The sequence below is a fragment of the Aptenodytes forsteri genome, unplaced genomic scaffold (genome assembly GCF_000699145.1).
Source record: "Aptenodytes forsteri isolate BGI_AS27 unplaced genomic scaffold, ASM69914v1 Scaffold96, whole genome shotgun sequence".
Classification (NCBI taxonomy): domain Eukaryota; kingdom Metazoa; phylum Chordata; class Aves; order Sphenisciformes; family Spheniscidae; genus Aptenodytes; species Aptenodytes forsteri.
Genome location: NW_008795029.1, coordinates 6,026,058 through 6,039,848, shown reverse-complemented (window position 1 = coordinate 6,039,848; position 13,791 = coordinate 6,026,058).

Below are 13,791 nucleotides of genomic sequence, written 5' to 3'. Positions count from 1 at the left end.
TTGGGAACCCCGAAGAGTACACATTAAGTAGCACCACAAGTACAATTTGTATTATCAAAGCAAAAAGGCTACTACAAAATAAAAAACTAGTGGAGCACAGAAAGGAGAGAAACGACTGACTGTAGCCTGTGTTTCCATTAGGGGAAAACACTCACTTGCTAAGATTTAGATAAATCTTCATTACAAAATCCAAGTACAAAGGTAGACGTCTGAAGTGTGGTTAAAGTATTTCCATCCCCTTGCTTCTCCTGCCTTTTCCCCTCTCCCCGAGGAGCCAACACAGCTCTGGCAGTTCACACTGGCTGAGAAATGGGCTTCTATTCCTTAGACTGCAGTCATGTGCGTGCGTCTTCTCATTTAAGCTCTTCCATTCTGTTTCTCTCAGAGGCTGAGAAATCTGCTTTGGGGGAGAAAAAAAAAGAAGTGGGGAAGCTCATTAGCAATTTGTTTAGAATTTGAATGTCAGCGTAGTCACTTACGTCTAAGTGACTGAAAAATGTATGTGAGTCCTCTGACTTTCAGCAAGAGATCCAGTGTTCTAACATCAGAATAAACAATATAATTACTGTGTGTATGAAGACATATTGGTCTCCGTATAATGAGATATTCAAATCTGCTCTACTTGAATCAGATCACAGAGATATATTAAACACACATGGCAAAAGAATTCAGTGTAAGGGTAACCATGTGTTCTGCCAAGTCTTTCTATGCATGAACGGGCTGCCAGGGCACCATAGGCTACAGACAAAGTACAGGAGAGCTGTGTTCAGAGGTAGGGAAATGAGGTCACAAAGGTATTTCCTCTTCATTCCCTCGAACATGCGAGTGTCTCCCATTTCTCTTCCTCTCTCACAGGCTGGTGCACCTCAGAAGCAATTCCACCAGAATTTACTGTAACATTACTGTATCATGGTTTCTTGGTACGGTTTATTACTGTGTATTTATAGCACCCAAGAGTGAGCTGGCTGCCTGAGAGGGGTAGTGATTGCGAAGGCTATTCTCAGTTTCAGTTGCAGAATTGTTTTCACAAGTTCGCAACATTCTGGAAAACATAGCTCCTTTTCCAGCATCGCTGCAGCTATTTTCAAGCGGAGGTGCTTGAACTTGCTGGCTAGCGGCAGCGTGTGTGTGCCTGATAGGTGCTGAGGATTGATTGACACATCAGAAAGCTGAGGCTTGGGCCCCTCGCTGTGCCTGAGATCATGTATTACTGTGTACGATCAGGAGCAACCATTGTCAAAGCATGAGATGTCAATTTTTTGGCAGTGTTATTTCAACATCCAGATACTATGAAAAACATGGTAAGATGAAAACAGTAGCTGTTTTGCTTACTCGTAGAATTGTCTGAGCGTGGATACCATAGCAGATTGAGTTACGCCCAGCTGCCAAAACAGACACGGAGAATGTTTCTGTGGGTCATGGCAAAGACTGAGGGCCAAAGCATGCCGTTCCTTGCGTGGCTGAGCTGCTGCAGAGACCTCGGTGTGACACATCAGGAAAAGCAAACGCATCAAGGCCATGATTTCAGTCTTTATCACTCACAGGTGAGCGTGCGGTTATATGGACAAGGTTCTCTGCTGAGAGTGCTGACAGTGATTCTAAAGGAAATTTTGTCTTGCTTTTTGTTCCCAGGGCACGTGTGACACATATGATGTATTGAACATGCTTTTCTGTGGGTACAGCTGCTCATATGCCTGTTGGGTACATGGGCATTTTCAGAGGATACTTCTCTTTTCCATGTGTCGACGGAGCCAGAATTTCAGGGTGGCAGGAGCAAGCTGCGAAGGCAGGAGGAGTCCAGTCCTTGCTCCTCTCTTGGCAGCCACCGCAGCTGCGTTTTGCAGAGCTCGTACCAAGGTGAGGATGGCAATTCACATGGAAGATAGGTTCTGGGGAGGAAAACACCGCTTCATGTGGCTGCCAGTGATACAAAGCTGGGAAGAGATTTATCAGGAGAAGCCTGGCCGTTTTCAGGAAGTGAGAACTCACTATTTCAAAGCAGAAAAGAGAGTGAGACCTAGCTGTCTCTCCAGGGAACCACAGCTGCCAGAGGGAAAGGTGTCAGATAGATGTGGTTACCAAACCCAATTTTTTAGAGGCTTCAGTGGTAACTAGGGAAGGAGAGAAGGGGCGGGAAAGATTTAATGGGAATTGCATACGCACAACATCTCTTAGAATAAAGTTCAGGCTTTGTATTCTATTTCACTTAGAGATGAACTGTAGAGTTTATGTTTGCAGAATCACTGAGGGAAACCTGCAGTTTTATGAAAACCAAACAATGGATGGTTCCTATCCTCTTTTGTTTCATACAACTCTTTTAAGTGAGGTTTCAAATACTAAGCCAGGATTCAGATGCCAAGCTCAGTTTTTAATTCATGTTTAAATTAATAGCTCAAACATGTAGAGCTAGACTACTGCAAGAACCTTTTTTACAGCAATATTCTAATATTGAGATCAGCTATAACCCCATACTGCAACTTCAGTGGAAGGAAAACCTACACCGTGTTTTAGTCTGAAAAAAGACATGTTCTGGCTTTTTAAAAGCAAATGTAGTAACATTTAGTTAGCACAATGGTAGATTTCTTCTTTCCAGGGCATGAGGTTGCCTTTCAGTTTCACCAAATCTATCACTGAAGGGTGTGGAAAATCAAAAAGAGACGAATAAGCAGATAGTTAAGCTGGATAGATGTATTGACTTCATCAGACAATGTTTGTCTGGCTAAAAAGTCCCTTTCATCATTATGAAAGTCAGTTCATATCCTCACCCTGTGGAAGTGGTTAGCTTTTAATTCATTCAAGAGATGCCATCAAAAAAGAGGGAGGTATTTTTTACGATCCCAAACCCAAAATAATACTGCTAAACAATACATAATTCGTATCTCTTCAGAATTCTGAATGTGGTCAGAAATAAATAGCAGCACAGGCATTTAAGAGCTATTCTCATTGAAAAATGTAATTAATTGGTGTTATCCACAAAATATTTCTTTGAGGGGGGGAGCAGCGTTGCTTTAATTACAAGTAATTGTTCTCAAAATCACGCAGCTCATAAGTTTTGCAGGCTAGACAGTGATTATGCATCAATACATTAATCTATCACCTTCATTATTTCAGTCATCTGGGTGTGATCATCAAACTTTGGAGTGTAACCCAGACAAGAAACCAGACATATCTCATGCTTCTATTCTTTCCAAATTGGTTTGTTTTAAAAGAAAAAATTTGCACTGGTGATGCAAATGTCAATGCTTTTGTTTCAAATGAAGACAGTAAATTAAATTAAATTCCCCTTTGTACGTTATTAGATGATGCCAATGGAAAGGATGTTCTTGTGACTGCACGATGGCCTGGGGGGCTCAGGACCCCCCAATATTTCTGCATCCTGCCACGGACTGCCTTTGTGGACGGGAGTTTTCACTTCTTGCGGTCTGTTCAGACTGCCTAGTGAGCGTACCGGGAACCAGCTGCTGAAGACCAAGCAGGCTGACCAGCTGATTGCTCTCTTCATCTTAGGCACCATAGTGGTGTGATGCTCACACCGGCCATCTTTAGGTGCTCTGCCACCGCAGAAGAACGACCAAACCTCCTCCCAGCTCGGGAATGCAGGGAACCTTAAACCATTAGTGTTTGTACAGCTTAATACTTGATCTATTGAAATGAAAGTAGCTACCTAACCACAATTTATTGCCGTTACTATTATTGTTATTATTATTACTAGATGACTGCAGAGCTGATTTTCTTATTAATTGAGGCACTGCTCATCCCAGTCTTTAGTCATCCCTACCCGCGATACCACATAAGCACCCATGTACATCAAAGTTAAGCGGAGGATTAAGTGCTGTCCTGCATAAAGGTGGCTTAAGTACATGTTTCCCAAATCAGGGCATAAGCTGTTATTTTACTACTGTCTCTGCAGTACTGCTTTTTCTACCTCATTAGAATGAGAGGATGCTTGCATAAATTCCTCATATTGACACGCAAAACTATGCCTGTCTCCCTGAGAATTTGGAGATTTCTTTCCTTTTCCCCCAAATTAATAAGTGCTGTCACCTGCATCGCTAAACACCAATTTGCTGCTTACCGCTAACAAGACCTCCACGTAATGTAGCTAACAGTAGTATTTCAAAAATAGAGCTCTCCTGTTCCCAGCATGTCTGACAAGAATACATTAGAGGCACCTGTCCCTGGCACCAATATTTTGTTTTCTCTTCTTTTACGTGGGAGGAAGAAATCTAAAGCACTGAAATTTTCCTTGAAAGCAAAGCAAATACGAATACAGGAATCTCTTTCCCATCCTGCATCCCCTCTTTCAATCCTCTCCAGCCGTAGGGAAATTTTCAAAAGTAAGTAAACATTAGAAACTTATCCATTTGGGTAAAAAACTAAAATTAGCTCTTTCTTAATGATTTTCATTTAAAAACCATCAGGTAGAAGGAAATTTTTTAATTACGTTTGAAACTATGAGACTGGCTCTGTGCTTACCAGGTAAAAGACATAAATACGGCAATATACTGCAAATATACTGCAAATATCAGCAATCTTAAGACAAGTCCATCTGTCCGGGTCAAGACCGGTAACAATGGTACAGTAGAAACTCAGGACTGGTAAGATCTAGGTGTTCCCCACCTCAAAGGATGTGAAGCAGCGCAATATGCTTCTGTATCCCTTGTTTGAATTGCAAGAGTAGTTCCGGAGACTGTGGGATGGGCTCCTTCAGTCCTCAGCTTCAGACGTTTGTCCTGTATACCCTGACACCCGAGGCAGATTCCTTGGGTGCCTTCAGCGTCAATAGAGGGAAATAGGTGTTTTGAAGTCTCAGTTCATCTGGTCAAATGTAGGTGTCAGCCCTAGGAGGTAACGAATAGGTACCTCCTAGAAATGCCTATTTCTCTGTATTGACTTCAAAAGGAGCCTTAAGTGATGTAAACATCTCGGATGGAAACATCTGTGTTTAGTTAGACGAATCCCAGGATGCTGGCTGCTCAGATGCATCCTCAGACTTCACATGTCCGCTCAGCTTCTTCTACTAGGCTCTACCTCCACTGGCACTGGTTTTATTTGGATGTCTCCTATTAGAAAACAACTGATTTGTGCTTTCATGCCTGTGACAATGATAGTGTAAGCTGACAAAGTCCTTTCATGCCACGAACGTCTCTCCTGTTTAGGGCAGTTTGTGTATTCTTTTCAGTTTTCCCTAGCACTTGAGCAGCAGATTTGAATAATCTTAGACATGGATTTAATGCTAGATCAGACTCAGTGCAGTTCCCATTAAAACTGTCTAAAAAATGTCCATTGACCAACAAGGAAACTGGGTTGACTCTCTTAAGTGTGCTATCATGAAGCCAGCCAAGGCAGCACTGTAAATCAGTGATACTAATTTCAGTGAAATCCATTGATAGTAGTTGAGAATATAGATGTAAAATTGTTCTTTTCTTATTCACCTGAGAAATTAAACATGCTATAGGAAAGAAGGGAATACCCAAACAGCACATTTGTGGTTTTTTTTTCCCCTGGAATTTTTTGGTGTTGCTCTCATGTGAAGAAACAGATAATATTGCCTCATTCTCCTTACGATTTATATGGGATTTCAAGTAGGATCTCTTGTCTTGTTCAATGTTCGATCTCAGCCCAACCCTATGTTCAAATAATGACAGACCCGTTTATAAAAAGAAGCAGCAAAATATACCGAATAATCAAACCTTCCAAAAAGATTGTTTAACACTTGCTGCAATTGCCTACCCAGATTTGATTCTATTTCTTTATACATGTCTCTGCTCAGCTTTTTAGTAGGATTTCCATATACCTGGCTTTCAAGCACTCCTAAGACACTGCACAAACCTCACAGAAGTGGCTCAGATAAATCTTTATAAGGTAAATGTGTAACAGAGTGACGTCAGTCTGAAGTTTCTGTCTTGCCTGTTTTCTTAAGAATCTAAATGCTGTTTGAAAAAGCTGCCCCTTTTTAATGAGGAGTTCGCTTTATAAATAATAAGGTTGTATCCATTTTCTTTTACCAAGTTAGTCATCTTTTGACTATTCCATCTGCTTCTAGATCATGTAGTAATAAGGAATAAAGGCACTTTATGGACCTGATTTTCCAAACACTTACCTCACTGTACACCAGAAGTAACTCCCCTGTAGTCGTTAGGTCTGATTTCTCTCCTACTTCATTCTTGCCTGGCTTCCAAAAAACGGGAGTGTGGGGAGGGGGGGACCTGGGCTGGGCAGCTCTTCTCTCTTTCTCAGGCTGCTTTAAGCTGTGGCTGTCCCAGGAGCTCTCAGTGGGGCACACTGGCACTGAAGCACGGCTGGGGCGCATGGACCACTGGTGGCCATCCCTCCTTTCTCCCCCAGCCCACCAAGACGTCTTCCAGAAGACAGCTTGGAAAAGGGGCTGGCAGGCGGTGGTGGCACCATTTTTACACGGGGCAGGCACACAGGTGAGAGGGGTGTTGGGGTCGGTCTGTGCCCCTTGCAATGCCACTTCCCAGCCCCACAGCATTGCCATCTTCTGGGATCACACCGGTGGAAAACAGCACCAAGCGTAAGGAGCCCCAAGCCCTTTTTTAACTCGTGTACACGTTTTATGGTTACATTAAGCCTCATTGTGAAGAAATAAACTGCGCATTGAAATTGGCACTATTTCGGTCCGTGATCTTTTGTGTTCACAGTTGCTAAAGAAAGCAGGTTGAGTCTTCACAAAGATGTTAGTTTGCTGGGGAAAAAAAAGCTGCAGTGAAGTGACACTTTGATTATAATTAAAAACTTTTCAGTTGATTTAACAGTTCACTTTAGGCATTTTTGACTGTGGAAATAGCAGTGCTTTTAAGATAATGAACATTGTATGATTGCTAATGAAATCCACACATGCACACATATATATACACACACACGCGCGCATATACATATATATGTGGTCTTTATGCTATGCATTTATCCATCTACATACGTATATGCTCCTCTTAAGGTTTACTTAAAAAGAAATCAAACGGGAGGGAAAGCACATTTTTCAAATGTGGCTCTAATTGTCTTTTGTGCATGTTCTATAGATCATTACTGACTGTTTACAAACCTTGCTTGGAATGGCTTTGCAGCAATAGAGAGGGTAACATATCTTCATTGTTTATAAAATGACAGCTCCTAATGGACCATATTAGCTTTAACACAAACTATTAAATCCTTTTCATTAAATTATTCTGCGCTCTATTTTGGAATCCTGTTAGCTCTGGGAAGTAGGTGCAAACTCCTAAGGAAACATGAGCACACATTGAGACTATTATAGATAATGTTTATTAAATAAGCCTCTGAGGATGTTTTTCTTGGGTTGCTCTCAAGCATTTTGAAGGAGTCATGTTCCATGTTTGAGGTCCCATGTTTCTTCCTCTTAAACTATGAGCAGCTGTAGCACATGACCTACTTCTGTAGAACCCTGTAATGATTTCCTTCCTTCAGTGGCTTCAGGAGTCCCTCTTCTGCCCTGTGAAAAAAGGGACAAATATTTTAATCCAAGCAAAATGCTAAAGCAGGTTTTGTTGGTTTCAGGGAAGAAACTCAATACAGCTACATCACCGAGCGTAGGCCTCAAAGTGGAACCATCTGGCCCGCAGAAGCACCATGAGATCTTTGGGGAAGGCATGGATAGTTTTGCCTTGGGCTGTAACTCATACACCTGCAGAACGGGTAGACATGTTGGCAGACAAGCTGGACTCGTACAGCAATACAAGCCTCCTCTCACAGCGCTGTAGCAGTGCCGGAGTTTGGAAATTACCCTGACATGTTTAATAAATGCAATCACTGTACTGCATGCTCTCTGGATAGCAAATGTTCAGCTGCACTCGCCGTTAAGTTAATTCAGAAAGGTCTGCGCTCCAAGGCCCGTGTCTTTTTGCCCCTCTCGCATAGACAGCCCCTTTGAAGGCAAAATAAGGACAAGGGAAGGAAGACGATAAGCACAAAAACAGGCGTTACATCTTAAGGCTGCTTCTTGCAGGAGGTAGCCTCATGTGATATTCATGCGAATTGGATTAGATTCAGAAGAGATTCTCGTTGGCAAATATTACAGCTCTTTGGGAACACAGAAAGGTAAAAGAATGCAGGTGTCACTGCGATCTAAAATAATCCGTCCACCTCGGTGGGGAGTTTGTAAAATCTTTAGGCTGGATGCAGAAAGAAAGAGAAGCCACATGCAGATTCTGAAGGTCACGGCTCGAGAAACTGTCAGAAAGAGGCGGTGTCCGAGCCCAGCCTGAAAATCAAAATGCACATCACAGAAGCAGAAGGACATATATCCTTTGACTGGAACGTTATTAAACAATTAGGATCACAGGTTTTCCCGGAGCTCTGCGCAGCGCCCGGCTTTCTGCCTGCAGCCTGGCGGATGGCAGAGCAAAAGACCAGAACGTGACATTTGCACCTTTGTGATCTGTAGTGGCAAATGCTATTTTGCACCTGCAAATTTGTGCCCTGACCCTACGGGCACTCTTCAGACAAAACTCCCAGCGGTCCCTCGGGGCTAAAAGGTTAAGGCCCGCATAGTTGGACATCAATACCGTGTTATTCTCCTTTGAGCGATATAACGTACGCGGCATCCTAGGCAGAATTTCTGATGCCGGCTTAGAAAGCGTCGCTGCTCCCATCATGCAGCAGATACGCTGGAGGGGAACGGGTTTTCCCCAGCCTTCCCCCTCTGCCTAGAAATCGCACTGACTGTATCAGTCTTTCCATTGGGAAAGTTTACACCCTGAATCTCAATCTGTACTTTCCCATACTCCCAAAGAAGTCCAAAGAGAACGTTTTGGCCCAACTCTGCTTTCAATGTACTCTATATTGCTAGCATCTGGAGTCATGTACGTGGCCTATCCCAGCCCGGAGCCAGGGAATAAAATAGACAGAATGTGCGCAAGATCCCAGTCTAGTCCTGTGAGATGCAGTATCCTGCGCACTGCTGGCTCCTGTTGTCTTCTCTTTAGGAGGTGCTGAAGTGTTTTCAGAGCCAGATCCTCAAGGCGACTTTCTAATTGTTTCACTGAGAGCTAGACTGGGGCAGGGATAAAGGAAGACTACGTACAGTGTGTGAAAAATCAAATGCAAAGTCGCTAGCTCTCCTCTCCTGCACGCCTCTGTAAATGAGAAGCAGCTCTACAGAAGCCGACAGAACAGGGCCAGGGTAAAACGGATGATGGAGGGAGCAAAAGCAAAATATTTTTTTCTGAGATCTACAGAGACATTATGGAGATTTTGTGGACAGTCAATTAAATGTAACAGGAATAAAGGTGGAGCTATCTCAAAGGATAGCGCTCTGAAACGGGCTCCTTAGTTCCCATCTCAGTCCTGTCTGATTTTGGAAAGGAAATCTGACGTTAGGTACTGACACGTGAGAACGATGGGATATAGTGTGTGTTGCCGGAGACAAACTTCCTTCGGCAATCGTATTTGATTTGCTTTTGCTTTTCACCATCATCTTGGTTCACCTCACCTCGCAGCAACTCCTCACTGCTGCCCACGCAGCCGAGGTAGCTTTGCCTAATACACAGCTCCAACAGTTTCGAGCGCTGTTTCAGCAACAAGATGAGAGTTAATGAGGCTCAACACACTTCCTACCAAACTTTATGGGGAAAACCCCTTGAGTGAGAGCAGGAAATCCACCTTGTAAGAATTACAATGTGGTCGCAGTTCCTCAACTAGAAACTGAAGAGAATATTGATATTTTTCAAAATATCAAATACTAAATGTGGGGGTTCCCCAGCCAAATTTCCCTTTGGTTCAACGGGGCAATTTTTCATTTCAGTGTCGTTTAGATTTCTGAAATAATTTATTATATACTTCAAGAATATTGAAAATTTCCTGAAGCCAGATTCTGCTACCTCTATTTATGCAGGCTGGGCATAGGCAATCCCACTGCTGCCAGGAAGAAAATGCTATGAGGAAGGGTGGGCAGAATCAGACCCTTCCTAAAAGCCTCCTGAAAGACGGGGAAACGCAAAAGGGCCCAGGTTTCAACAAGTGCGTTTGACAAATAACTAAATTACCTTGTGATCCCAACTGGCAAACCAGGGAGGCTTACCACAGCCTTGCCGAATGCCTTTAAGAAACAGAAATTCCCCCATCACATTCTGGGAATAACAACAACAACAACAACAACAACAACAACAACAACAAAAAGAAATCTTTATGAGGGGAAAGCAAATGCAGCTGTGAACCTGGGAGGCCAGGTAAAAGGATATGCAAGCACATAAAGAGAAAAGTACTTTCCCTTAGCAAGTTTTTTCAGTCATCTGGCTCTTCCCGCTCTCCCCGCCCCAGTCCCGGGGGTGATGGTCCTCGCAGCACACTTTTCCAGACACACACCAAACCTGACACATGGGCTGCAGCCGCAAGCCAAATGTCTGCTTCCAGATGTGCCTGCCGGCCCCAGCGGAGCTGCTCCCCCGTCCCACAGCCCGCGACCCCAGGTTGGCAGCTAAACTTTCCTGGGGTACCCAGCAAATAAGTGACTGCCCAAATCCTGATCCTTCCTTAGCTCTGCCCCTGCTCTGGTTTCTAACAGACACCGGAGGGACGTTCCCTGCCTACATCACCTTTCACAGCCCCGGCCGTCCCCTCCCTGTCCAGACACAGGTGTTTTCTCCCCGTGGAAACCACGGTATGGGACAGGAGAAGGACATTTTAGACACAGGCCCCATCCCTGCACATGGCCAGGAGGTGGCCGGAATGTGCATCCGAATCCAGAAGCCGGTGAGCACTCTGGGGCCCCATGATTTAGATGTCGTTCAAGTGCCGCTAGAGGAGTCATGCATATGCAGTTTACAGAAACGGAGCTTTTTTATGAGATACTTTTCCCTTTCCATCAGTAAAGGCAAAAGAGAGCTCTTTCTCCTCCAGAGCTTCAGGACATGGAGTTCATTTTGAAATGCGCGCAGTCTTTCGAGATTGACGGAGTTCCAGCTATTGATTTTCTCGACTTGTTCGTAAGTTAATATTTACCATAAACATCTCGATGAGAGAATTAAAAAAAAAAAAGACAGACATTTTCAAAACAGCAGAAGCTGGGGAGATAATGAACCAGACACAACTTTAAACAAGATATTTTAAAAAGCATTAAACCTTCCTTCCCTTTTTTTAATTAGTGGCAAAAAGAAAATATGAAAAAACCCAACACCAAAAACCAGAAGGGTGATAAGCAGCTTTTATTGTTGAGTTCATTACTGTGATTATTTTGGGAGAGAAGACATTTTTCTCTTAATTCATGAGCCAGAAACGAGCTCTTTGGAGGCTGTAGTAAAAAGACGACTGCGAAAAGATGACTTTGCTAGAAAATTCCAGCTGGTTCAGCCATATCCAGATGCCTGAGAAGCCTGATTATGGCTCGACTAACTCTTGGCTGCCCTCATCAAAGCACGGCCAAGACCGGGAGCTCCCAGGAGCTAGCGTCCCACCAGCGGCGGCACGGCAAGCGGAGGATGCAATGGGCTGGGGTGCCATGAGCCAAGGCAGGGGGTTTGGCTGTGACAGAGGGCTGCGTTGCGGCAGCCCGACCGGTTGTTAACGCGGGGGGGACCGGCTCGGCTGCGCTGCCCTCATCAAAGCACGGACCGGGATCTCCCAGGAGCTAGCGTCCCACCAGCGGCGGCACAGCAAGCGGAGGGTGCAGGGCTCGGGTTTTACGGGGTGGGGGCCGGCTCGCTCGCCTCCGGCCTGCGGAAACTGGGGCGCAGCTTGCAGCCCCAACGCGGGCTTCGCTAGTCTGCCGGACAGGGGTCCTGCGCTCCTTTGTCACTGCGCTGCCCTGGAAACGGCAGCAAACGTAACTCTCCCCCTTCCCCTCTCCCCAGCACCGTGCCGACAAGTTCACCGACAGTGAGGGCAACGCATGAAAGAAAACACACAGCCGACAGAAAAACGAAATGCATATGGAGGGGAATAATATTTCATTTGTGCGGTAGCGGCCCTGCCCGAGCCGTGTAAATAAAGCAGGTTACTGAGACGTGAATATACCACTGTTTATAAATACTAGCCCTTCTGCCCAGAGGCGTGCGTGAGGAGAGCTGGACACTCGTGAGGTCACCCTGCCACGTTTTATGATTTACATAAATCATGTCAACACCGCTAGCAGGAGCGGCGGGCGAAAGGGGCCGCATGAAGCGAGCCATTCAGCCTCCTGTCACAGGTCTTAAAACAGGTAGAAGCTGTTAACGGGCCCACCAAATCTCTTAAAATGCAGAGGGGATGAGGGATAATCCAGCTGGGGAAGCAAGGCATGCACCCACCCCGCGCGCCTCAGCCGACAGAGGCCTTCCCAGGCTCTGAGGAGCAGAAAGCCAGCCAAAAAGCGGGAGCTGGCGAAGCCAAGGACCTAAAATTGTTATTAATGTTCACCTTCACAGAGGGCAGTGTGTCCCACTAAGCAACGGCTCCTATGAAGAAAATGCCTGAGCCGCCTGATGAAGGCGAAGAAAACGCCCCATGGTTGCTGCGTGCGGGACCCTTCCTCCCCTTATTTACCAAGCGCACGGAAAAATTTATTTTTTTGCCAGAGGAATCAACATTCCGGGACTAAACGGAAGCCCCTCGGTAGGTTTGCCTTGCATCCGAGTGCCTGTGGTTCAGGGGCCGGAGAGGAAGGCAGGGTGGGGACAGACGCAGGAGAGCGGTGCGCAGCTTCCCACGAATTTCCTTTCGACTCCCTGGGAGTCTAGAGTCTAGATCCCCGTCTAACCGGGATCACGCGATACAAGGCCAAAGCTGCGGCTAAGGATAAAAGTTGCAGAGACAAACAGTTTTCCTTTTCCTTGCCACTTCGCAGCCGTGTATCACTACGGGGTTGTCCTGATTTCGGAGGACAGTAGTCCCTTTTGGTCCAATTCGCCCAGCTCTGGAGACAGATGATGCCATCAGGGTGGGTGCCTGAAACATTGAGGATCTGGCTCGCAGTCTTTAACTCTGCCCAAATTTGAGCTCTAATAACATGTAATTATGTAAAATAATTGTAAAAATTACAATTACACATGAATCGTGTATAATTATGCAAAAGAAATGTAAAAAATATAAAAGCAGTACAAAATCCTCATGATACATTGCTGGTATACGGACATGTACTATTCACTGCTCTTAAATGCAAGTTGATTTAGAAATACTACTTTGACCATAAATCAGCCGTGTTCTGTGTGATTCCTGTTGATCTACAGCTGTGACACGGTCTCAGAGAAGAACAGATGTAAATATTAGAGAAAATTGGGAAGTGTTCTGGGAAATGTTTTTCACTTGGAAAATGTGGATTTGTCAAAATCGAAGTCTTAGGGAGGAGAGGGGATTTTTTTTTATGAATATCCCATATTCAAATACAATGGGAAAATGTTTTTAAAAATGATCAAAACAACCTCTTCCTATACTTTCAAAAGAAAAGATGTAATTTTTAGACTGAAAGTAAGCTTCTGTTTTGAAATCTAAGTAAATTTACACCAAAACCATCGAAAAAAAATACTTAAGTCTAAACACTTCAAAGCCTACCAAAGACCAACATTTCAGAACTAACTTCTTTTTGATCCGATCTAAATTTTTGTATTTTATTCTTTATATTCTTTTTTTTTTTTCAAGATTTGCACCTTTGGGGCAAGTCTGAGACAGGAAAAGTTCTTGCAGTTATGCAAAATACGATAAGAGCAGAAAACCATTTTCTTTCAGCTCTGCTGATTTGTAAAAATGTGTTTTCAGCAGAGCACAGACAGACCACGCAAGCTCTAGTGTCTCTCCAGAGGAAGCTTCACCAAGTCAGAAGCTGGGGGGGTCGGAAGTCTCAGT